Genomic DNA, 26,009 nt, shown 5'->3' with positions numbered 1-26,009 from the left:
CAAAAGGCAGCCACAGTTCAGTGTGGGCAACACAGAAGTGCAGAAAACGTCCACTATGAGTCCTGCTCACATCTCTGCCCGGAAGGATGTGTCCCCTCCTAGGACATTCTCCTCTTCTCTCCTTGCCTTGCTCCATTGTCCTTTTATGAGTGTTTGTCCTCTGGTGATGCAAAGTCCTCTCCAGGAGGAAGAATGAGAAGGAAAACTCACCACAGTCCTCCCCCTCTCTTTTCTTTCCCCTTTCACTGAAAGAGGACACCCAGCTCTTTTCCTGAGTACAGCAAGTTAGCCCGTTACTTAGCAGGCAATTGGAGTTAATCCATCCTTTAAATACATGTGGGGATGCACAGCCTTGGAATTTAACACCAAACTCCAAGAGACAGGCACAGAGAGTCCACATATTCCCATCCAGAAAGATGAGCACTTCCAGTTGGCTTTAATCACTATTTCAACAGCCACCCAAGCAATCTTCACGTCCCAGTGCGGTCCCACCCTCTTCATTCTCCACGTGAAGTCCAGTTGATTTTTCTAAAACACAGTACCAGTGCCTGTTTAAAACCCACCAGTGCCTCCCCAAGTCCAAGTTCTTTAATGTATCCCCCCAGGACCTTTATGTTTTAGTCCTGCACCCCCACTCTACATCCACCTGAATCCATGCCTTTAAGAGCTCTTCAGGCTGCTTCAACTTTGTCACTTTTTGTTTCTGAGCGACTTGCACACAGGGTCTCCTCCTGTCTTGTCCATCTGGCTGACTACCATGTCCCCTCCTTCCAGACTCTGCTCAACCATTACCTCCATTAGGGACATCCCCTCCCCTGTGTTGTCTGCATATCCCCAAAGACACCACTTGTGCCAGAACGCTCAAAGAGAGGTTGTGTTTGCCCTCCTCCAGGCCTCCAGGATCTGGAAGAGAGGTAGGTGTCTTCTTTGCTTTTCTTCACTTCTTCCAAGCCTTTTCTCCTCTCTCCTTCAAAGCCCTGTGTTCTTTGAAGTGTTAAGTCCTCAGACTTTACCACCACTACTTGCCTGGCTATCACTTACAGTCCTCACTGCCCTTCCCCTCATTCATTAATGACTTTAGCACTTGGCTCCTGTCCTTCATGGCAACTTTAATGTCCATATAGAGGGCCCATCTCCTACACCCTGGTCCCTCCACTCCTTGCTCTCATAGGAATCAATGATACTATCCCCTATCCCTCCTCAGCCAAACTCTCATAATTATACTTTCAACCAGTGATTTCAACCAGTTGCCACACCCCCACTAAGATGTTAAGCAGCTCCACTTTTTGGCCGCCTCTTCTCTTGGCCCACACTCTAGAGCACCTACTCTAGCAATGCCAGGCTTGTTGAATACTGTGTGTATTCAAGCGTCCCTTCCGCTTGCTCACCACCATTTCCCCTCACCCCCAAACACACTCACACATTCCTTGATCAGCAAGGCATCCACCTCTTTGCATATGGTTTACTCCTCTGCCCCCTTTTCTATCTCACCTGCTTGGGAAGACTTGGACATGAAGAAACCAGATGTAGGCTTGCTGAACCAACACTGCTGGGAAAATCATACCATAATCATGTGGATCAGACTTCCCTTTAACTTATAACACAAGCATCTGCACTTTCAGGAAGCCTGCTTCCTTGCCTAGTCAGCTCACTCCCCAAGCCCCAAGACAGCATTGTGTGTCCTCTGTTCCTCACTCTCAGCAAGAACCTCTCCCGCACCCTCCTGCCTAGGGATATGGCATAAACATGTTGCTTCTGCTCCAAGCAAAGCAAGTTAAGTCTCTTTACCTCAGAATCATCTCCTCCTATAATCACACCCTTATCTCCCTTTGCCTCTTCAACAAACCCCAGCTGGGTTCACATCATTACTATTCACCAAAATGGCTCTTTTCAAGGTTTCCGATGACTTAGGTTTGGCAGGAGGGTTTCTGACCTCACCACACCCGGCTGCTTAGTACAGGAAATTTGAATATATTCTTTCTAGCCTGTGATGGTGTTATTCTCATCTGCTCTCCCATCTGCCTTATTGGCTGCACCTGCCATTTTCTATAACCTCATGCTATGCCCAACCTGGGTATCTGTCTGTGCCCTTCCCCTCTTCCCAGTGCTTTCTCTTCCGGGTGATCTCAGTCTCCTGGTTACAAACAGCATCATGATTTCAATACTCCAAAACCTAGATCACTATTTCACACATCTTCCCTGAATTTCAGACAAATATTTCAGTCACCCCCAGTATGGCTACAGGCATCTCAAATCTAATACAGTCCCAAAAGAGATCTACTGAGATCTCTCTCTCTCTGTCTCCTTCCTCCCTCCCTCCCTTCCTCTCTCCCTCCCTCACAATTAATTCATCAGTAAGTTCTGGCAATGTTACCTCTAAATGCATCCCAAATCTGATTACTTCTCTCCATATTTGCCATCAAAATCTTAGTCAAATCCACTGGTATCTACCATACAGCCTTCTAGCTGCCCCCCACACACACACACACACACTCTTCTCTTGACTCCACACAATATGTTCTTCCTACAACAGCTAGGATGGTTTTGTATTATAAAGCAGTTTTTAGGTTCACAGCAAAATTTAGCAGAAAATGTAGAATGCTCCCACATAATCCCTGTCCCACCTGTGAACAGCTTCTTCGTCACATTAGATACCAGAGTGGTGCATGTGTCACCTACATTGGCATATCATACTATGTCAAAGTTCCTAGTACACATTAAGGTACCCTCTTGGGAGTGTGTATTCTATGAGTTTTGACAAACGTATAATGACATCGACATCTGTACACCATTATAGTATCATACAGAATATTTCACTGACCCAAAATTTCTCGGTTCTGCTCCTATTCATCCATCTGTTCTCCAAACACCTGTTATTTTTGCAGCCTCCATAGTTTTACCTTTTCCAGAATGCCTTATAGTTGGAATCATAGTAGTATACAGCCTTCTCAGATTGACTTTCCTCACTTAGCATTATGTACTGAAGTTTCCCCCATATATTTGCATGGCTTGATGCTTTGTTTCTCTTTAATGCATTATCCAGTTGGATCACAGTTTATTTATGCATCACCCACTTAAGGACATCTTGGTTGCTTCCAAATTTTGGCCATTATGAACAAAGCTGCTCTACACATCTGTGTGCAGATTTTTGTATGCCATAAGCTTTCAACTATTTGGGTAATTACCAAGGAGTGTGATGGATTCAAGTGTAGGAGTATGTTTAGTTTTGTAGGAAACTATTAAATTGTCTTCCAAAGTAGCTGTACCCTTTTACTTTCCCATCAGTAATGAATGAGTTTCTATCATTCCAAATGCTTGCTAGCATTTGATTTTGTGTTTTCAATTTTAGCTCTTCTACTAGGTATACAGTGTATCTCTTTGTTTCCTGGAGTAGCCTTTTTTTAACTCTTTTTTTAAGATTTTCTTTATTTATTTGAGAGGTAGAGTTACAGACAGAGATGGAGAGACAGAGAGAAAGATCGTCCATCCACAGGTTCACTCTCCAAATGGCCACAACAGCCAGGGCTAGACCAGGCAGAAGCCAGGAGCCAGGAACTTCATCCAGGTATTCCATGTGGGTGCAGGGCCCAATGCACTTGGACCATCCTCTGCTGCCTTTGCAGGCCACTAGCAGAGAGCCGGATTGGAAGAGGAGCACCCAGGACATGAACCGGGGCCTGTATGGAATGCCAGCACTACAGGCAGAGACAGCCTAACACGCAACAGCGCCAGCCCCTACCTTTATAAATGTTACATCTGATTGTGATGCTCCCATTTTTTTTTATCTTTTATTTAATGAATATAAATTTCCAAAGTACGACTCATGTGTTACAATGGCTTCCCCCCCATACCGTCCCTCCCACCCACAACCCTCCCCTTTCCCACTCCCTCTCCCCTTCCATTCACATCAAGATTAATTTTCGATTATCTTAATATACAGATCAGCTTAGTATACCTTAAGTAAGGATTTCAACAGTTTGCTCCCACACAGAAACATAAAGTGAAAAATAATAGATGATTTTTTTTAAATGATGATGAAATCAGATCAGACCTATTGTCATGTTTAATCCCAGTGAGAGTCAAGTTGGGAATTGATAATTTCTTTTTTTTTTTTTTACAGAAGATCAGTTTAGTGTACATTAAGTAAAGATTTCAATCGTTTGCACCCCCATAGAAACACAAAGTGAAATATACTGTTTGAGTACTCGTTATAGCATTAAGCCTCAGTGTACAGCACGTTAAGGACAGAGATCCTACATGAGGAGTAAGTGCACAGTGACTCCTGTTGTTGACTTTACCAATTGACACTCCTGTTTATGGCATCAGTAATCTCCCTATGCACCAGTTATGAGTTTCCAAGGCTATGGAAGCCCCTTGAGTTCTCCGACTCTTATCTTGTTTAGACACAGTCATAGTCAAAGTGGAGGTTCTCTCCTCCCTTCAGAGAAAGGCACCTCCCTCTTTGAAGACCTGTTCTTTCCACTGGGATCTCACTCACAGAGATCTTTTTGCCAGAGTGTCTTGGCTTTCCATGCCTGAAATACTCTCATGGGCTTTTCAGCCAGATCCGAGTGCCTTTAGGGCTGATTCTGAGGCCAGAGTGCTATTTAGGACATCCGCCATTCTATGAGTCTGTGATGCTCCCATTTTGAAAGCTTCCCAGTGATTTCCCATTACAACAGAAGTAAATTCCAGAGGTCTTTCTATGACCCTCAAGGCCCACATGATTTGGCCTCTACTTGATCATGGGTGTCCTGATTGGTGAGTATCTACCTATGCTGCTTGCTTAATATTTTGTTTGCTACCTACTTTTCCTGACTCATGACATGCTGTTCTCCCCAGGGCCACCTTGCTGAAGCCAATTTAGCTCTTTCATTTTTCAAATGTGTCAGGCTTGTTTTCATCTCAGGGCATTGCACTTGAACTGCTTTCTCTTTTGATATCGTCCAGTCAGGTCTCCACTTGACTGCCTCCTTCTTTGAATCAAGTCTTAACTCAAACATTCGCCCTAAGAAAGACTTTCCTAATTCCAGATATGAATGGATGGATGGACCAACAGACATACTGAGTACACTGGTTGCTGGGTACTCGAAGGTCAATGTGCCAATGGAAGGAGGAGGAGCCATCCCATGTCCCTGTCACAGTAATAGAGATGAGGAGGATGGGTTTACTGAAAGAAAGAGTGGAAAATGAAGGGCAACAGCAAGTGAATTAACACAAGCTTTGGGAGGGTGCTGCAGAGCCACATGCATAAGCCCCAGCTGAGAGGAACAAATAAGGCATCACACGGAATCACACATCAGCATGTGGAATCAGTGTCCCAGGTGCACCACTGGTTACTTCCTAGAGCCTTAGACTTCACACAGTTGGCCTGGGTCAGGGGAAAGCAGGCTCTGGGCCTTCTCTGCCTTGTGGTTCTAGAAACCACTCGAGTAGGCACCATTAGCTCTTTCCCCTTAGTTCTGAAATCCAGGCAGATAATAAAACTCAGCATCACACATAACCAGGAGCTTCCCAGATCTGCTGTGGTCTGGAGAGAAGCCAAGCCCATGCCATTTCATTTTTCACATGTATGCCATTCCTTTTTTGATGCTATGAAGCTCAAAGCTTACTATTTTAACATTTATGACCAAAGATAATTGGCAACTTTACATCTGCTCCATAATGACTCTTTTTTAAACCGTGTCTGATGAAGACATTGTTTAGGTCATGGTGTCTCAAACTGTGGGTCATGAACCATTCATTTGTTGCGAAATCAATTTAGATGGTTCACAACCAGCGTACCCTTTATAAAAATAGACAAGTAGACGAGAATAGAAAATATCAAAGTGTATCACACGTAGTAAGGATAACTATTATTTCAGAAAACATATGTTTCAGTTATATATAATGTACATGCACACACACATATGTGTATAATGAGACACAATATAAAATGTAGGTTCACAGCCAAGAAGGCAGCAGCTAGTGCGCTCAGTTTCTCTTGGCTTTAAAACAAGCTGTATAAACACGTTATGAATAATGCATAAAATACATATTCTAAAATAACTTCAAAATTCATGTAGAATTCATTCATGTCAAGTGGCACTGCTACAGATAATCACCATCAAAACCAGTACCTAACAGGTGTGGCAATCTGGAATGCTCTATTTTAAGGCTGGGACCCTAACATTCCACTAGACCACAAGTCAGGAGAGCTAGCATCTAGTTTCTTGTCTTGTTCTCTCTGGAATGACAGCTTTAAGAAATTCTCCTTCAAGGGCCAGCACTGTGGCTCACTTGGTTAATCCTGCTCCTGCGGGGCCAGCATCCCATATGGGTGCTGGGTTCTAGTCCTGGTTGCTCCTCTTCTAGTCCAGCTCTCTGCTGTGGCCTGGGAAGGCAGTGGAGGATGGCCCAAGCGCTTGGGCCCCTGCACCCGCATGGGAGACCAGGAGGAAGCACCTGGCTCCTGGCTTCAGATCCGCGCAGTGCCAGCCATAGCGGCCATTTGGGGGGTGAACCAACGGAAGGAAGACCTTTCTCTCTGTCTCTCTCTATCTCACTGTCTATAACTGTGTCAAATAAATTAAAAAAAAATAGAAATTCCCCTTCAGTTTTTTGGGCCTCAGCAGAGACTTAGGTTCATTGCTTCTGGGGAGTCTTTGCTGATAGCTGTGCATTCTGAGTCTACAAGAAGCTGCATGAAATGGTGAGGAAACTCAGAACCAAACCCACCACGCTTCACATTGCGGCTCTATCCCTCAAGAGAAGCACTGACAATTCTGCAGCAGAAGTTGGGAACTAGGAGGCTGGCAATGCAGTGCCGGTGGGTTAAGTTTCTGCCAATATTCCAGAACAGAGTGATGGTTCAAGTCCTGGCTACTCCGATTCTGATCCTGCTTCTTCATCGTGTGCCTGAGAAGGCAGCAAATGATGGTCTAAGTACTTAGGTCCCTACCACCCACCTGGGAGACCAGGATGGAGTTCCTGCCCCTTAGCTATTGTGGCCATCTGGGGAGGTGCTGTGCACAAACTGGTTCTACCTTGAAATGGTGCCTCTCTGTGGCTGCTACAGAAAGTCTCTTCCCCAGTGGGAAGAGAGGGAGAAGAAGGAAGGAGACATCTCAGGCACCACAGAGAAATGAAATGGATGCTGTGCTACAAACTGAACACAAAATCTCAGCAGGATACTCAGAGGCAAAGAGAAGGGGCCTGTGCAGCCTGCAGAGGAACCAGCAGTCTCTGCCCCACCCACGCTGGACAGTGATGGTCCTTGCGGTGAGCCGAGTTTGCCACCTACTGATTCCATACATCCCTAGGAGACACCGAGGAGGTCCCAGGGGGCCTCTCGGATACTAAAGACACTTTTGCCCCCTGCGCCTCCCCACCCTGAGATCCTGAATTCACCTGGTCCTGTCTGCTATGGTTTCAGGGGAAGTCACCATTCTGTCGGCCACAGTCCTTGCAGCCAGCCCTCGCCCTCTCCCAGGTACAAGGCTGGCTCTTGGTCTCTGCTCGTCCCATCAAAACAGACAAGGCGCTCAGTCCACTGAGCCTGGTTGTCTGCAGAGGTAGGTGAACATTTTAGTGATTTTTTTTTCCTGAGAAGAAAATGAATTCTTAGGATTCATTCATTAAGTGCACATTTATTCTCAAACACATGGCATTGCAAGGGCTGACAGGGAGAAAACATCTTCACTGCCTGTCCCTTGAAAAAGCACAGCAGGAGAGAAAGAGAGAGAATGAATCATGTTCCAACAAGTACGTGTAAAAGCCAAGCAAATGTTTGGGGCTGTCTCATTTTCACTCACACCCAAGCACTCTCGCTGATGGATGAGGGTTACAGGAACTCTCTGGCTGGGGTCAGGCTCCACTCAAACAGCCTCTGCTGCCAAAGCTGTCTCCTGGCAGTGGGAAAGATAAATGACACCATCCCCATCCACAGAGAGCATCAGCTAGGTACCAGCAAAGGCAAGGCACGCAAGCGCTACCTCCAGGGGACACACACAGGGCAAAGAATCATCCTACGGCTCATGTCCCCTGTGATGTATGGCTGGGAGGGAAGGAGCCATCCTATGTTCTGCTGGCCTAGGCCGGTGCACACACAGGGTACAAGATGAGAAGGTGTGGACTAAGCTTGCACACTTCCCTGATGCATGTTCTAGATGAGGTTGGCAGCTTCCAGCCTGCTAGTGTGCAGAGCCTCGTTGGATGCATCTGGGAAGCTTAATTCTTATTTTCTTAAGACTTATTTATTTAAAAAGCAGAGTTACGGGGGGGTGGTGAGAGGAGAGGGAGAAAGAGAGAGACAGAATCTCCCTCTGCTGGTTCATTCTTCCAAATAGCTGCAATGGCGAGGGCTGGGCCAGGCCAATACCAGGAGCCAGGAACTCCGTTTGGGTCACTCACATGAGTGGCAGGGGCCCAAACACGTGGACCATATTCCACTGTTTTTCCAGGTGAGCAGCCAGAATTTGAATTGGTGCTGATATGGGATGCTGATGTCCCATGCAGTTGGCTTAATCCACTGGGCCACAATGCCAGGCCCTCAGGCAGTGTAATTCCGATTAGAACAATGGTCGTGACATTCACTCCACTTGAGTGACTACATCAACACTGTTCCATTCCTCTACACCTCTGAAAAGGAGTCACAGTTGCAGGAACACAGGTGTGGCTGCGAGAGCCAGGGCCACCACAAGCAAATGTGGAGCACTGTGCGATGCATCAGCGGGGAATCCACAAGGCAGGTAGCAGAAGCCGCGCTCTCTCTGCTGAGACAAAGGAGTGGGAGACTGGAGCGAAAGGCGGATCTGAGAACAGCCCGATTCCCAGGCCTGTGTCTGGGAATTTTCTCTTTCCAAATATGAAGGAAATAAAAATAGGTAGGCAGGAAGGCCAAAGTATGTTTGCAAAAGCCTGAGCCTGGTTTCTCAAAACGCCTGCTCCCACCATCTCAAGGCTAAGAATAATGGAAGAAGTCGGGAATTCTGGCGTGGGCCCAGCGTGTGACTGCTTGGATCCGACAGCACACGGCTGTCCATGCCCACACCAAGCCTTCTGAAGCGCGTCGAACTTGTCAGAAGCCTTTCGAGAAATGAATGAGCGGCTGATTAAGAAATGTGACTGCTGACAAGCAGGAATGGCCCTATAAAACATTTCAAGGTGTCAGCCGTGGAAACACACTGCACAGCCACATAGCAGAGGGCAGAGCTGCCTGCACATCACTAGACTTGGGCCCAGAGGGGGCCACTCCCATCCAGCTGGGCCTTGGAACAGGACCACCAGGCAATTCAACAGAGAGGAAAGCAAAACTGAATCACATCCAGCTTATCACTTCAGTGAAACAACCATGCACATCTGTGCTTTCCCTGACACCTTGATAGGAGCTGAAGCGTGTCCTCCAAAATCCACATGTTGTGTCTCCAATCCGCAGTTCCTCCGAGTTAGACTACAGTTGCAGAGAAAGGTAAATAAGCTAAAGTGATGTCATGAGGGTCGTGGTCTAACAGCACTGCCATCCTTATGAGAAGAGGAGACACAAAGGAAAGACCGCATGAGGACACAGGGAGAGGCCAGCCGGCTCCAGGCCAAGGAGAGAGGCCTCTAAAGAAACCAGCCCTGCCAACACCTTGATCTCAGCCTTCCAGACTGCAGAACTGTGACACAGTAACAGCTTTCTGCGGTCTAAGCCACCCGGTGCGTGGCACCTTGCAATGGCAGCCCAAGAAGACTGATTCCCTGCTGCTCTGCTTGCTCTGTGTGTTGACAAAAACTGGGCAAGGCTTCCACGTGTAGTCAGCGGGCAGAGAGGACGTGGGAGCCGCCTCCACACACCTGCAGCACAGAGCTCCCGGAGCACGGGATCCTGAGTGAAGGGCCCGACCTTAGGATGAGCTCTTCACACGTTATTCTCTGCAGTTCCTACAACAAGCTCAAGAAGTAGGCATAGCTTCCGTCTTTTGTGGAAAAGGAAAACGGGCCTGAGAGTGGTATCTATGTCAGCAAGGATGCGTTCTGATAAATGCTAGAAATGAGGTTAACACCCAAGTTTGATGCCAAAGCTCACTTTTTTCCTTTCAAACAGAACCATCCGTGTCAGATCAGGGAAGCAGGCATCCCTCTAATGTCCAAGCTGTCTAATAATGAAAAGGATGCCACCCTGATGGCAGAAATCCCATAGCCAGAGGCATCAGATGGAAGAAGGGGGATTTGGTGGGCTGTGGTTGGCAATCACATATCAACTCCAACACAACGTGGTTAGAACATACTCTGTATCCCACCTCCCCACCCCCACACATTCACTCCTGGGGAGGGTGCCCCCCCAAGACCCTAACTTCAGTCCCTGATTATGAGAGGTATCCTTGCAGAAGGAAGTAGGCCTGGGCTGTTCCCCAAGTTCCCTCGCCCTTAAAGCCCACAGCTCTTGGACATCTACAGAGTACTCTGGCACAGTGCTTCCAGAACATTCCCCAGAGCCGAGGTCAGGATATCCACACCAGATCGTCAATGAGCTCAACCACTTTTTGCACAAACACAGTCATCTGGCGAAAGAGAGCAGCAGAGAGTGCCCAGGAATGGCTTTGGCAGGTTAAGACCAAGCCCCCTCGGGGCTGGACTAAGTTCACTGTGTTTATTCTCACTTGCTCAGGTCCAGGGAGGAAAGTGGGGGGAGGCTGGGCTGGCAGATCCGCACTGCCCCCACTCTGTTGCAGCTGCAGTGGGACAGCCGTCCTGCCATCAGGACCCTGCCAAGGAGCTGGTGACAAAGGCCAAGCTGATGGCTCATGGCCCTATAGCTCTCCAGACCCCTACATGAGCCTAGTTCTGTTGTGAAATGAAGGGACAGAGGGTGGGAAGGAGTGAGGAAGGACTGGCTGCAGGCAGTGGCACGCAGGCTCAGTTCTCACCCAGCTGGGCCGCTGGCCCCATTCTGTGCTGAAGGAATCTAACCTAAAGCCCCTCTAAGAGTTCTGCCCTCTCCAAGCCTAGGCCCCCGTCCTCACTGGTCCTCACCAATGCTTTCTCCTGGTCTGGGCAGCATCCCTCAGTCAGCTCGAGGTCTAGGCCACCACTTGTATGGCAAGCATCTTCTGATGATCATCCATATGGCTTTGCTTGTAAATTTCCTGTTTCCTTGCCTCTGCCCTTCCAGAACATCAGCAGCATGATGATAGGAGGCATGTCTTCTTCCCTGCCATGTTCCTAATGCCTGGCATGCGATAGAAACTCAAACTGCACTTGTTGGATAAAGGGATGAAGGCAGGGAAGAACATTCACCAAAGGTCTCTCCATCAAAGCCAAAATCCCATCCTATTTAGGCACCACCTGTAGGCATTCACCTTGAAGCATGCAGAAAGGCTCAGGAAGCTCGGGTTCATGAGAGTAACAGGGAAGGGGGGTGTCCAGGGACCCAGATAACCCCGAGAGAAGAGAGAGTGAGCTGCATGGCTGGTGAGGGTAAGCCTGCAGTTAGCAGGGCCCTGGAGAAGAGAGAGGAGGAGGACAAGTCAGGTAAACTCAGGAGGCAGAGAGAAGCCACAAAGCCACGACTGTCCAGCAGTCCAATGCCTCGGGATCCTGACCTCCATACCCCATGCACACACGGAGCCAATTAGGAGAACAACTGTAAACTAGTTAAAAAAATATTTATGAGTTGTGGCAGTCACCCAGCTGAGCCCACAGCCCCAGGAGATGAAGATATGGAAATTTTTCCTGTCCTATCTTCCTTTGAGGACTTCTAATCTAAAGTCTATAAGAAGCCGGCACCGCGGCTCACTAGGCTAATCCTCCGCCTTGCGGCGCCGGCACACCGGGTTCTAGTCCCGGTCGGGGCACCAGATTCTGTCCCGGATGCCCCTCTTCCAGGCCAGCTCTCTGCTGTGGCCAGGGAGAGCAGTGGAGGATGGCCCAAGTGCTTGGGCCCTGTACCCCATGGGAGACCAGGATAAGTACCTGGCTCCTGCCATTGGATCAGCACGGTGCGCCGGCCGCGGCAGCCATTGGAGGGTGAACCAACAGCAAAAGGAAGACCTTTCTCTCTGTCTCTCTCTCTCACTGTCCACTCTGCCTGTCAAAGAAAAAAAAAAAAGAAAAAAAAAGAAAGTCTATAAGAGTCTCAACTCTGCCAGAGGTGCCTGGTGAGATCAGATGTGGGGTCTTAGTTAGCTCTATTTCCTGGGGCTTGAAAGAGACTCCTGGAAGAGAGCCAGGATCCAGACCTTGGCCAATGGGCAGGATCTAGGGGGATGGGTTGCCACGTGCAGATGCAAAGCTGGCAGGTGTAGTATAGTCTAATGTTCAGTGGGCATAACGGGTGTGCAGAGACAGGAGATGCTAGCAATGGGCAGCAGATGCCCTAAAATGCCTACAAGGACTATGGTCACTGAGCTGGCCCAGAGCTCACCCAATTCTGGCACCATACCCAACAGCAGCTCCTCAGAGAATGCCCTGTGAACGGTTTCCTTCCCTTTTCAGGGCACGGTCTCATTGTTCCATCTCCTGAACCAATGGCTAAGGCTACCATGGCAAAGTCTGGGTCAAGCTGGCCCATTCTGGCTAACAGCATGGTGAGAGAAAGGCCCTAGAGAGAAGGATGAGCTGGACAGAGCAGGCCAACCATTTCAGCAGCTCTCCCTGCTCCCCTTGCCAAGCCCCTTCTCTGCTGACAACTTAGAAACAGCAGTCAAACTGACTGGCAGTGGAACTCCTTTTCTTCCTTTCCTTGCTCCCAACAATGTCAGTGATAAAACCTCTCAGAGCCAGGATGACCTGCGCCCACCCCCACCCCCACCCCTCTACAGGAGTTCAGGAGGACAGCATCATCCTCAGCTTCGCCCACCAGGCCTGGAGGACCCCAGTGCTAGCACTGGCCCTGCCTCCTTTCCTGCTGCAGCCGTGGATGTTGTCCATGACCACATCGTCACTCTACAGCCTGGTATCTGCCATCCCAGCTGTGTAGCTGGGTGTTCAAGATTCATCTACATCTCTCCTAAATCTGCTTCTCCAGCCCTTCCCCTAACCCTTCTCAGACTTGAAATCCCATGCCCTTGAATGATCTGAACCTGCTCACTGCAATTGAGATCCTGTCTGTTCTGAAGGCTCAAGAACACCCCTTCCCCCACTCCTTGTCCTGGAAGCATCCCTGACACCCAGCACCCTCCTGCCTTCCCCCCACTTCTAGGGATCCAATTCTTCTGGACATTTCTGGTCATCGACACAGTCAGAGTCATGGTCATTTTACCCTCTGAGGACGTCTTCTCACCTTCCCATTGACACTACAGGTAGCTATAGGGCAAAGCCTCGCTCCTATCCTCCTGGACACACCACCCTACACTGCCTGGCATGATGTCCCACACCCAGCAGGTTCAGTGGGGTAGGGCTTTGACGCCAGGATTATCAGAGGCCCTAGGATAGTCTCAATTCATGAACAAGTCACTCCGTTTACATTGTCTTAGAAACATCAGCAGCAAGGAGCAAGAAAGTCAAGCCAAGCACCTCCTCTCCCCCATGAAGCCATTACCCTCCCAGGGGCAGTGCAACCACCTGTGCATCAGAACGTACCAGGATTGAAAGAACACCAGGGCTCCAAGTCATCAGACATAATTTACAAAACACAAGCACAAAGAAAAATGAATTAACAATTTAGAGTTTGCGAGTATAGAGTATAAATCCCAGGCACAGAACTCATCTGATCAGGGAGCCCCATGTGACCACACTGGGCCCCCATCGTGAAGTAGCCCCTCCCACCCATCTGCACATTGGCCACCCAAAGTCTGTGAGTTGTTCTCTTCCACGTCAGCATCAGCAGACAGCCCCCTGCCCTCTAAGATTCATTTCACACAGACATTTGTGTCTATAGATAACCACAAGAAAGATCCTGGGGCCAGTGCTGTGGTGTAGTGGGTAAAGCCTCCACCTGAAGTGCCGGCATCCCATATGGACACTGGTTCCAGTCCCGGCTGCTCCACTTCTGATCCAGCTCTCTTGTGGCCTGGGAAAGCAGTAGAAGATGGCCCAAGTTCTTGGGCCCCTGCACCCACGTGGGAGACCTGGAGGAAGCTCCTGACTCCTGGCTTCAGATCGGTGCAGCTCCGGCTGCTGCAGCCATTTGGGGAGTAACCAGCAGATGGAGAACATCTCTCTCTCTCTCTCTCTCTCTCTCTCTCTCTCTCTCTCCTTCTCTCTCTGTGTAACTCTGACTTTCAAATAAATAAATAAATCTTTTTAAAAAAAGAAAGATCTTGTGTAGATAAAACTGAAAGAACTTCTTATAAACTGGAAAAGATATTGCATAAACATGCTTGGTCATAGAGTTTTCTCATAGTTGAAGCCAGTGAGGTGGGTGGCTTGGGTGCCTGGAATTCTGTTCAGGTAACAAAGAAATCTTAGAAGAATGAGTAAAGAGCAAAGTCACAGCAGATTTGCTGGCCCGAAGGACAGGCTGCTACCTCCTGGCCCCCTCCACCTCTGAGTAGCTTGAGAAGCAGCGTATTCAGATGGAACGCTGGACACAGAGATCCCTGGTCTCCTGACTGTGTGACCTCTGCAAATCATTTTGTCTCTGAGCCTCAGTAAGTTCATCACCCATGAAACAGGATCTGGAGGACCTCCCTCGTGGTGTTGCTGATAGTTCTCACTGGGACAAGGGATAGAGACCTAGCGCTGTGTCCCATACATGGGAAGGGTTCAGGATGGCGGCTGCCTCATTGCCAAGATCTGGCCCCAAGTTCCAAGACAACTGGAGAGAAAAATGGCTCTTCCTCTCAGCTCCAAAGCTCAGCTTGGGCAAGCCCTGGGTCTTTGTGCCAGAAAAGATTCCCTTGAATAGTCAATAGATTCTTTTCAAACATTTACTGCACAAGTGAACTGTCTGAGGATGTCTCATTGAAGCCACTTAGTCTGTAGCTTGTTCTGGCCTCAGGCTGAAGCTGGATACACACCTGTGGACTTACCAGTGGCTCGCAGATGACCACCAGGGCAGACATCTAGACTCTGCCATCCTGGGCCTTGAGCGTACTTGCCCGGAACTCCACTTGTGACCCCACAAGCAAGGGGGTGTCATTTCCTTTCACGGCTTTTTTTTAAACCACTGAAAAGCTGAGCCCTCTTCAGTCAGGGCCAGGTATTGCCCTCAGACCCGTGCATCTGCCCACACTCTGGCCTGGGCAGCTGGCTTAGCCCAGAACAGCAGAGGCATTCCAGAGCCCAGCCTTTTCCAGCAGAGACAAGTGGAGCCTCCTCCCGCAGACAGGAATTGGATTTCCTCACTAGCCCCTTCTCCCTGCTGCATGATGCGACACCTCCAGGATCTGGAACCCCAGCTGTTCCAGGACTAGACAGCAGAGCAGCCCTGTAGGTGGCCAGGTGGATGGACTGCGGGAGGCTTGTCCCTGGTGGGCTGAGGCTCAGGAAACAGGTGCATTCCAGTGTTAGTATTTTCCATTCAGTGTTAGTATTTTCCATGTCAGTAGTTCCATGTGGGAAACCTCATCTGCCGCATGGACCTCCATTTCTCACTAAGCCTTTACTGAGCACCTACTGTGTACAAGATTATGAGCTGGGTGCTGGGTGCTCCAGCAAGCACTGAGTCTGTTCAGTTATGAGTGCCAGCTACAGTCGACGTATTTTGGGGGTACTTATTGTGCACCAGAAACAACAGGAAGCACTTAATATGTACTGTCTCATTTAATCCTCACTAGTAAACTATGAAGTCAATAAGGTTACAATGCCCATTTTATAGATGAGGGAACTGAACCAGAGACTGGTTAAGAAGCTTGTCGAGATCACAGACTGTGGCAGTTGGTGCTTTGGGAAGCAGATGCCCAGATAAGTTAGAAGTGCAAGAGGCTTGTTGGGGTAACACCTGTGAAAGATAGAAGAAAAGGAGGAGTAGCTAGAGAGGCGTCTTCAGACAGCAATGCACGTCTAATTTCTGCAAAAGGAAAAGTGGAAAGAAGGAAGGTAGGGTAGAAGAACTTCAGACACTGGTGCACATCTGAATGTCGGCCGCCCGTCAGAGAGCTTCAGTAATGAGAGCCCGCAGGGGATCCCCAGTTAAGCAGCAATGGCCAGGACCCAGGACCTTGCTACCCTCAGACACCGGCTGCAAGAAGCCCAGAGTGAGAGCAGCCTTGGCACCAACACTTCAAAGATACCAAGGTGCTGCCACCAGAGGCCATCAGCTTCCTGCCTTCCTCAAGGCTTCCCAAGTTGTGCTGCATGCCTCCTTCTAGATGGAGCCAGCAACCAGATGATTACAAAAGAGTGAGAGAATGTGCAATAAGGAGGGAACAAGGAGACAAGTCTACTGCCCACTACTGATAGTCACAGAGAGCTTCTTGAAAGACAGCTTTGTTTACAAACCCCTGGGAGATGAGTGGGCATTCGCTAGATGCAGGGGATGAGTGTAGATGTGGGATCAGAGCCTGTGTGTGTTTCCCAGTGGGAAGAGAACAGAGAGGGGAGCATTTCTGACTCAAGGAGCTGCAGCAGCAAAGGCCCACAGGGAAGAGAAGTTGCCGCGTGTTCACAGAGCCACCAGCCATCCTAGAAGGCTGCAGCAGGGAAGGCAGCTGGGAGAAATGAGTGCTCATGAGACCAGATCATTGCGAGCAGTCCTGCCTGCCGCAGTGAGGCTAAGGCATTTGTCCAGGAGGTAGTGGAGGGAATGCTACAATTACACGCTAAGTACTGTGAGTGAGACACAAGAATAGGGCAATTAGGGAAGGCTTTGAAGCATTGGAGAAACTTAAAATGTTACCAGCAAAAATGGGTCCATTGATGAGGTCTGGTGGACCTCTGTCCTCACCAAGGTTTCCGCAGCCATCACCCTCCAGAGCTGGGTGTGGACTTAAGAGAAGCTGGGAGACTGATGACAGATGACTCTGTTCCTACAGCCTCACCCTCCAACATGAAGGTTCTAAGGCATATTGAATCTTTCTGACAATGTCGATAATAAACACTGTGTATCAGTCAGCTTTCCATCACTGTAGCAAATACCTGAGAGAAGCTATTAGGAAGGAGAAAAGTTCATTTTGACTCATGGTTTTAGAGGTTCACAATCCTCAACCAGGTGGCCGTGTTGGTCTGATGTCTAAAGAGGGCAGTGGATGGTGGAACATGTGCAGAATAAGGATCACACAGCAGCAGAGAAATCCAGAGGCTCATGAAACAGAGAGGGCAGGGAGCAAACCCATGTCAAACTCTCTCGCAAGAACTAAAGTTCCAATGGCCTACGGACTTCCCAAAGGGTCAGCTTCTCAGACATCACCATATTTGGATCAGGTCTCCACACTTGGTCCATCAACCATTGACATTCATCCATTAACTATTAAGGCTTTGAGAACCAAGTCTTCAACACATGGAGACACTCAAACTGATGTCCACACTCTAGCGTACCGCTAGCCAAAATATCCCCCTGCCTCTTGTCTTCCACTTCAAAGCTTCAACCATTTGTCCCATTCCTACTTTGACTTATCTATTTAATTGTATGCCGAGGGAAGCCTCTTCCCAACCCAAATCGTTGTTCCTAAAAGCATTTAAAGAGTTTAAGTTGCCACTACCCAAGCTCATCTCAAGGTTGTGGACAGTTGAGTCTCTTAGTTGAGTCTCTTGGGATCTCCATATCAACTATTCTCGTTATCTACTGTTTTGTGGAAAACCACCACAAGTTTTACAGCATAAAACAACAACCATCTATTATTGTTATTGTTATTATTGTCTGTTACAGTTTTGGGGTTGACTGGGCTCAGCTCGGTTGTTCTCTCTGGAAATATCTCATGCAGTTGAGCTGAAGCACAGCAGGAAAACAGAGGCTTCCTCACTCATGTATGAGGGCAGATGCCATGGCCAAAACACCTACAGAAAACCAGTCTAGGGGCCGACGCTGTGGCTCAGCGGGTTAATGCCCTGGCCTAAAGTGCTGGCATCCCATACGGATGCCGGTTCGAGACCCGACTGCTCCACTTCCGATCCAGCTCTCTGCAATGGCATGGGAAAGCAGTAGAAGATGGCCCAAGTCCTTGGGCCCCTGCACCAGCATGGGAGATCCGGGAGAAGCCCCTGGCTCCTGGCTTCAGATTGGCGCAGCTCCAGCTGTTGCAGCCATTTGGGGAGTGAACCAGCAGATGGAAGACCTCTCTCTCTCTCTCTCTCTCTCTCTCTCTCTCTGCCTCTCCTCTCTCTATGTAACTCTGACTATCAAATAAATAAATAAATCTAAAAAAAAAAAAGAAAACCAGTCTGAAACTGCATCAATGCAACCACCTAGCCTTGGAAGTCCATAGCATCTCCTCCTTATACTCTGGTTGCAAAGGCCCCCACAGATTCAAGCTTGGGGGACAGAGATTCTTCCCATCACCAGTGGACCAGCAAGATCATTTTGCAAAGAGCACATGGAATGGGAGACACTGTTATGGCATCTGCCCAAAATACAGTGCCACAGCCACATCACTTCTGCCACAGCTCATACCCCTTCAACACACAAACTGCCCTCATGTTCTCCCCCAAGAGCCCCAGGTCTCACCCCATGAGGGCTCCAACTTGACATCCAGGATCTGTTCATGCATGTCAGGTGAGAGTGAAGCTCCCTCAGCCCTGCCCTAATTCCTCTTCCACAGTGCCTTGATAGAAAGACCTGTGGGTACCAGTGATGTATTATTATCTGATCCCTACACACCCAACACATCTTGGCAGGACAGGTACCAGAGACTTTCACACACACTCCTTTTTGAAAAGAACACAGGAGGCACCCAGCTGTAGCTGGTTTGTAGCAATTTCTCAACAGTTCCCTTCACAATTGATCTGAAAGGCAAAATTTGTTACCTTTTCATTCTAAACCAAAATTAGTAACCCTCAGTCCTGGGAGTGGCAAATGGCCAGAAAATTGACCCCACAGTAAAGGAGAAAATGGAATATTGTCATAGCATCCCCTGGGGGCACTTTGTGCCTCGTGGTTGTAGAGTTCTATCAGTTGGGGTATCCTCACCATCACACCCTCCCTGGCCCAGACTGGCCACTGGGATTGGTCTGATAATGACAAATGACCCACAAAGTGCCTGTCTATGGCTTCTCTGCACAAGCTGGGACATACAAGTTTTTTTGCATCCAGTGTTGGTGCCAAGAGAGAAGCACATGGATCTAAGGCTGTCAGCAGCCACCTCTCCAGCCCCAGGACAGAACTGTCTGCAGAACAAAGCCAGCAGCAGGGGTAGCAGAGCCAAAGACTTGAGTGAACAGAGCAATGATGAGGTCATTTGAGCCAGGCCTCAACCCTAGGACTTTAAGCCAATAATAAATCCCCCACTTTGCTTAAGACATTTTTGGTTGGATTTTTATCACTTGCATCTGGAAGTATCCTAATACTCTCATTTTTCTCCCTAAGCTCTTTGCTTTCATCTAAGGTCTGACCTCCCATGGACCCTCTCTATTCTTCTAGAAGAATGATGTGCACAAGTTCACCCTCCTGTCCCAAGATGGAGCATGTGCTAGAAGGAAGGCTACTCTCTTCTTCCTAGTCGTCCAGTCCTTCCAAACCCTGGAAACAACTGGAAAGTAGCCACAACTCACATACCAACTGTCTCTACTCAGACTCAAACCTGCCGTGGCCCCTGCCCTCCCCCTACCTCCAATCCAAGTTGACCAAGACAGTGAACAATCCCCCGGTACAAGCTACAGAGCAAGGGGTGCCTGGATATTCTCACAAGACAGCAGCACACTCAGCACAGGCACTCCGGACATGGCCCTGGCCACAACCTGCCACTCTCCCAGGGCTCTTCCTGTCAGCTCCTCTCTTGTATGACTTGGAAGCTTCTGGAATCAATATGTCAGTAGGAAATTCTTCTCAAAGTCCCTCCTGGTTGCAGATTAGATCAACCCTGGCCTGTTGGGGCTCGTCTTCCAGAATAGCTTGGATTGAGTTTGACAACGATTAGCAACGCGAGAACCAGCCCACTTTCACAGCTTGGGCGGATTACATGCATTCTAGGCCTGTGTAGAACCTGGGGTCTCAGAAGGGGAGACTGTAAGTACAAAAGGGTGAGGAAGAAGGTGCAGGATGAAGCCATAAAGGCCAAGTCTGCACGTGGCTGCCCTCCACAAGCAGTCAATTTGGGGACAGGCTGTCTGATGCCCAGCAAGCTGCACGGTGGTCCCATTCTGCACTTTGAACCCACAGGCATGACCCTGGTGAGCAGGAGCACCATGGCAGTGTTTGCACAAACAGTCCGGGGGGCTGCAGGCTGGGCTTCAGTACGGCCACCCCTCCCCCTACAAGTAGGTAGCTGCATCTCCATCCCCCCCCTTCTACTCACTGCACACTTCAGATCCTGAACCATTGTGCTCACCAGACACCAGAGCAGACACCACCCTCTGAGCTGCCAACTCAGCCAGTGGCAGCACAGACCTGTGGCAGAATCAAGGCCAGCCCACATTTTCTCCAGAGAGCACTCCCCTCCAGTGTGGCCTTCTGAGCCTCTCTGCCATCACTCCCCTGGTCATCTCCAGCTTCGGAGAGAGAAGCTGAATGATGGAGCTCTTGATTTGATAGCCCATGTCCACGTGGCGCCCAGCAGATGATCCCATGTCCCCTGTGAGGGGAGGGTTGGTGGCCACTGTGACCCCTCTGATAGAATGGTTATTGTCTGAGTGCTCATCCATTGGCAGAGACTGTTCTATGTTCTACCAGTAAACAGAACACAGATCCTTGTCCTCGAGGAGCTTACAGCCCAGTGGAAGAAGAAAGAGACTTTAAACAGGCACAGTGAATCTGTCCTAGACTCCATAGCAGGTTAGGAGGTAAAAACTGCCGTGGGAGGAAAGAACGGGGTAAGGCAGTGAGGTGTAGGGGAGGCAGCTCATATCCGTAGACAGGTGGTATCGGAATGCAGCCCTGGAAACAGATGAAAGTGAGCCACGTGGACATGGGCGACAATGCTCCAGGTCGGGGGACAGCACTCCAAGCAGAAGTGTTTCAGGTGGGGGACAGTGCTCCGGGTGGGGGACAGCATTCCAGGTGGAGTCAGTGCTCCAGGCAGGGGACAATGTTTCAGGCGGCCAGTTTCAGGGAGGCCACAGTGCTCCAGGTAGGGGAGCATTAGGAGCAAAAGGCCCTGGCCTGGTATGTGTGGGGAACAGCAAGGATTCATTGCGGCAGGGACAGAGGCAGCACCAGGAGGCTGGAGGTGGACAGAGGTGGACAGGAGGCTGGAGAGAAGCAGTCTGTTCCTATCAGAGGGGAAGACAGCCACGGAAGGCTCAGGGGAGGACACCCCACCCCGAGCCCCGTGAGCCAGGCTGAATGCAGGCCCTTCACCCTGAAGCCCCCTGCAGAATCAAGGCAGACAGACCCGCTGTTCCCAACAGCCCTCCTCCTGCCTTCAGTCCCCTGTACCAGGCCAGCAGCCTTGAACCTGGCCACCGCCCAGAAGGGCAGCACCCAGAAGCCACACGGCTGCCTGTGACCCCCTATGAAAGCCACTCTGCCTCACTCCTGCACCTGCACCTGCCCGTGCCCCACAGGCAGGAGGGTGACAGCCATGAAGCTCTGACTGACAAGCCTCACTAGGATCAGGGGTCCCTCCTTCCCTGCAGCCCAGGCCCAGAAACCGCAGATTAGAGCTCCAAGCTCCTGGGATCTCCCAATCAAAAGCTGGCGCCCACAAGCCAGGCACAAGCCAGGCCCAGGACGTGGAGTTCTCACCTCCCACACAGCAGGGCCCCGCGGCCATCTGGCATGGCTTCCATGGCCAATCAGACAGCACGCAGCCGACAGATACAGCCAGGGCATGGGGCCGCAGGAGGGATCTGAGGCAAAGCTCCCCAGCTGCTCAGATGTGACCAAACCAGGCCTCTGCAGAGAGCAGAGTGCATGTGACCCAGCCCCCAAGGAGAACCAAGAACCCCTTACTCTCCCTCCCATGTCTCACCCTCTCCGTGGGCTCCCTGGGTTAAAGCTAATGGCTCTATTTATAGCCATCCAAGTTTCCTGCTCAGCAGGGCCCAAAGCAGCTGACCTAAGCCAGCAATGACAGGTAGCCGTGCTCAAGCCTACAGGCACAGAACTTGCTGCCTTCTCTCAGCATTGCTGCTTCCTCTCCTGCTCGCACACAGGTGTCTCCAGTGCCGTGGGCAGGCCGGGCCACGAAACAGGCAGCGAGGCAGAGGTGAGTCCCTGAGAGAACAGAGAAGTCATCGGTGCTCCTGCCTGCAGCTCTGCTGCCCAGTTCATGGGGTCAGCTCAGCAGAGTGGGAGATGTAGAAGGCAGAGGCATCACGAGGGCAGCTGCCAGTACGGGGGACAGACTGGAGCCATCGCTGCAAGTAGAGGAGTGTTGACGGGAGAGCAGCTGGAGGAGCGAGAAGCCTGTCCCCACCTCCAGCATCGCTGCTGGCCGAAATAGGGAGACAGAGAAAGGGACCAACTTTGGATGAAAGTGGTGAAAAGCCTGATTTTATGTATCTGCAAGTTTGAGCATGTTTTGTGCTGCTACAACAGAATACCTGATATGGGGTGACTTATAAAACACAAAGTTTGGGGCAGGTGCTGTGGTGTGGTGGGTTGGGGCAAATGTGAGAGTAGTTATGAGATGAAGTCTTAAAGAAGCAAGTTAAAATGAAGCCTTTAGGGCAGATACTAATCTGGTATAACAGGAATTCTTACAAGAGGAAATTTGGACACAGACATGCACACATACAGAGGAAAAATGGAGAGAGAAGAGTCAACAGCAAGCCCAGAGGAGAGGCCTCAGAATGAAACCAAACCGACCAACTCCTTGATCATGGACTTGTAGCCTTCAGCACCCTGAGAAGATGAATTTCTATTCTTTGATGCATCAGTCTACAGCACTTGATGAGGCAGTCCTTAGCAAACCAATATACCTAGTGTCTTGTCCCACCCACCTAGTCTAAAGGAGAGTCTCAGAACATTAGAGCAGAAGGAGCTTCAGATGGTTGAATTCAATATCCTAACTTGTCGGGTTTTTTTTTTGGGGGGGGGAGGGATGGTCACACTGAGCCCCAATGAAAGAAGACAACTGATCAAAATTATATGGGAGGTAGTGGCTGAGCCTCCACCCAGGCTGTTTTGATCATACAACACTGAGTCCTGAGAAAATGGGTTTGGCCACTCTCAGCTGCCTGAGTTGGACAAACACAAAGACCATTCCCCCATGGGACCCTGCCCTGAACATGTTGAGGTCATATGTAAGTGGAAGATGAACATCCTGGCTGCCTGGCTCTGCCTGGCTGTCTCAGCAAACCCTGGATACGCCCACAGGAACTACCGAGAGTAAAGAATAAGTCTTCCTTAGCTGGCACCAGAAACCAACTGAATATAATCTAGAACCATTTGAGGGCTATAAAAACAAGATGAAGAGGGAAGGAGAGTTACTGTGGTTCAGATCTGCTCTTGGACCCAAAAGTTCTTGTGAAAGCCAGGCCATCCTCATCAGTAGCGAATCTTGATTAAATTTTTCATCCTGGGTCCGGCACTGTGTCACAGGGGGCTAAAGCCCTGGCCTGAAGCACCGGTATCCCATATGGGCACCAGTTATAGTTCCAGCTGCTCCTCTTCCAACCCAGCTCTCTGCTATGGCCTGGGAAAGCAGTAGAAGATGGCCCAAGCCCTTGGGTCCCTGCACCCACGTGGGAGTCCCAGAAGAAGTCCTGGCTCCTGGCTTCGGATCAGCGCAGCTTCGGCCATTGTGGCCATCTGGGGAGTGAACCAGCAGATGGAAGACCTCTCTATCTGTCTCTACCTCTCTCTGTAGCTCTTTCAAATAAATAAAAGAAATATTAATAAATAAATAAATTTTTCATCCTACATAAAATCAATAATCCAGAGGTTAAGGAAAGAACTTACCCCTTTAGGACAGATAATCCCAGGAAGCTTTCTGAAGAGGTAAATCCTGAAATAGCCAGTGAAGGACAGGTATGGGATGAAGAAAATAGTCTTGCCAGAGACTCAGCAGTCCCATAGTCAGAGTTCAGTTCACGTTTCCACTGTGTCACCAAATCTGTTCCTTAGGTCTGGGCTGGTTTGGAATTTTGTACACGGTACTGAAGAATGACAAATGCCAGTCTTCGGGAAAGGAGTATACAGAGAAGACACAGCCCTTCTTGCTACAAAGAGTTTGTATCTGAAGATCAAGCAGCTTTATTAACGTCAAGCTAGCTGGCTATGGCTCACTCTTCTCAGGAGTGAGTTGGGCATATGAACATAATTATTGGACTATTTGAAAGTCTTTACTATCTCCCAGCACCCCTGAATATTTAGGGACAGATTTATGGATGAATAAGTGGAGAGGCACCTTGAGGTCCACCATCTGGGTAAAGACCAGGCACCAAGAGGAGACTCTGCCTAATGAGATATCCCTAGCACTGAAGTAAAACATGTCAACTGCATGAACTTGGCCTTCTTGATTGTGTTTTCTTGGGGTTCGCAGAAACCAGAGCTGCCCAGGTGAGGTGAGATTGTTGAAGCCATAGCTCATCATGCCCTCTGCCAGTTACTGAACAACGCTCCCACTTCAGCAAGTGTTTTGCAGCCTGTCTGTCTCCAGACATCTTTGCCCATCTCTCCAGGTTGAAGGGGTATGAACTGATACCTGAATGATGAACATAAAGAGGTGGGGATTAACCATAAACTAGAATTGTCTTCTAAATCTCTACTGCTTTTCCCTAATAATCTGAAACACTTGCTTCCTTTGTACATGGACTTTTATAATGGATTGAATGATTTTAAACCTCACTATCAAGATTTGTTTTCTTAGGGGCGTATCACAATTGGGCTTGTTCAATGTATTTTTTAAGATTTATTTATTTATTTGAAAGCCAGAGTTACAGAGAGAGGAGGCAAGACAGACAGAGAGAGAGAGAGAGAGAGAGAGATCTTCCATCCACCGCTTCACTCCTTAAATCGCCACAACAGCCAGGAATAGGCCAGGTCAAAGCCAGGAGCCAGGAGCTTCATTTGGGTCTCCCATGTGGGTGTAGGGTCCCAAGCACTTGGGCCATCCTCTGTTGCTTTCCCATGCTCATTAGCAGACAGCTGGATCAGAAGTGGAGCATCCGGGACTTGAACTGGTACCTATATGGGATGCCAGCACTGCAGGCTGTAGCTTTAACAGCACTGGTCCTATTTCAATGTCTTATCATTGTTGTGAAAGAAACAATCTCTCTGCCTCTGTGCTTACCGTGTGGCTGAATGTCCACTAACAGGGTTCAGTCTATGGCAGGTCAAAGCAACCCTTGGCCATGAGGAACTGTGCTGGCTGGCATGGAACATCAGAAAGGAAATAAGGAGAGATGAGGCAGGACTCAGAGTGCTTCTGGTACCCGAGGCCTTGGCCACAGGAATGTCATTCATGTACGAAGGAATTCCAGCATCAAAACAGAACCTCTGGCTGGAGTCTGCCCAGAACTGGAGAGTAAAATCCTCAGGCAAGAATTTTGAAGGACTACTAGCCTTTAGGACCGGAAGGCAGGTGTTAAGATCAGAGCTACAAAATTGCACAATGCGCTGTAGGACCCAGGGCTCCTGGAATGCCCTGTGCTGTTTTTCCCTGTTATTCTCCCTTAATGATCCCTTGCTAACTTTTGAAAGGTCTCGTTTGTCTCAGCTGCCCCAAGGAAAATCAGGACAAACTCAGCTAAGGTCCAGTCCATGGCCAGAGAGCTCAGAAAAAACGGCAGTGTCTTGCCGTGAGCATCTTCTGAAGTAGACAGTTTTCTAGGAAGAGTAACGAGGGGCTCAGACGACTATTATCTGGACAGCCCATTGACTATGAAATCAATTGAGGAAAATTGTGGAAAAATGATCTCTACCAAAGGCTCTGAGATGAACTCTGGATGAGTTCCTTCAGACGATTCTAGAACACAGAAAAAGACGAAAATCCTTTTAGAATTCAGCCCAATTCCTTTTAGAAGCCTAGCACAACTCTGTGATGAAATCTGGCAAAGACGATGCACAAATTGGTGTATATTATAAAAACAAACACACATATAATATGTACATAATGCATACATGAACA

General features: G+C 49.1%; 1 long non-coding RNA gene across 2 annotated transcripts; it reads left to right on the top strand.

The window, feature by feature from the left end:
• The first annotated feature begins 20,342 nt into the window (after positions 1–20,342).
• On the top strand, positions 20,343–24,381 carry LOC138848828 (uncharacterized). Of its 2 annotated transcripts, XR_011386947.1 has the most exons (3): positions 20,709–20,775; positions 22,090–22,142; positions 24,005–24,381. It is a non-coding gene; the product is annotated as an uncharacterized lncRNA (long non-coding RNA). The 2 variants fall into 2 exon arrangements; XR_011386948.1 differs by having other exon boundaries at positions 20,343–20,767; positions 22,090–24,381.
• Positions 24,382–26,009: the final 1,628 nt, after the last annotated feature.

The sequence above is a fragment of the Oryctolagus cuniculus genome, chromosome 2 (assembly GCF_964237555.1).
Source record: "Oryctolagus cuniculus chromosome 2, mOryCun1.1, whole genome shotgun sequence".
NCBI classification, from domain to species: domain Eukaryota; kingdom Metazoa; phylum Chordata; class Mammalia; order Lagomorpha; family Leporidae; genus Oryctolagus; species Oryctolagus cuniculus.
The sequence above is the reverse complement of the archived record's forward strand: the minus strand, read 5'-3'. Positions and strand labels throughout refer to the sequence as shown.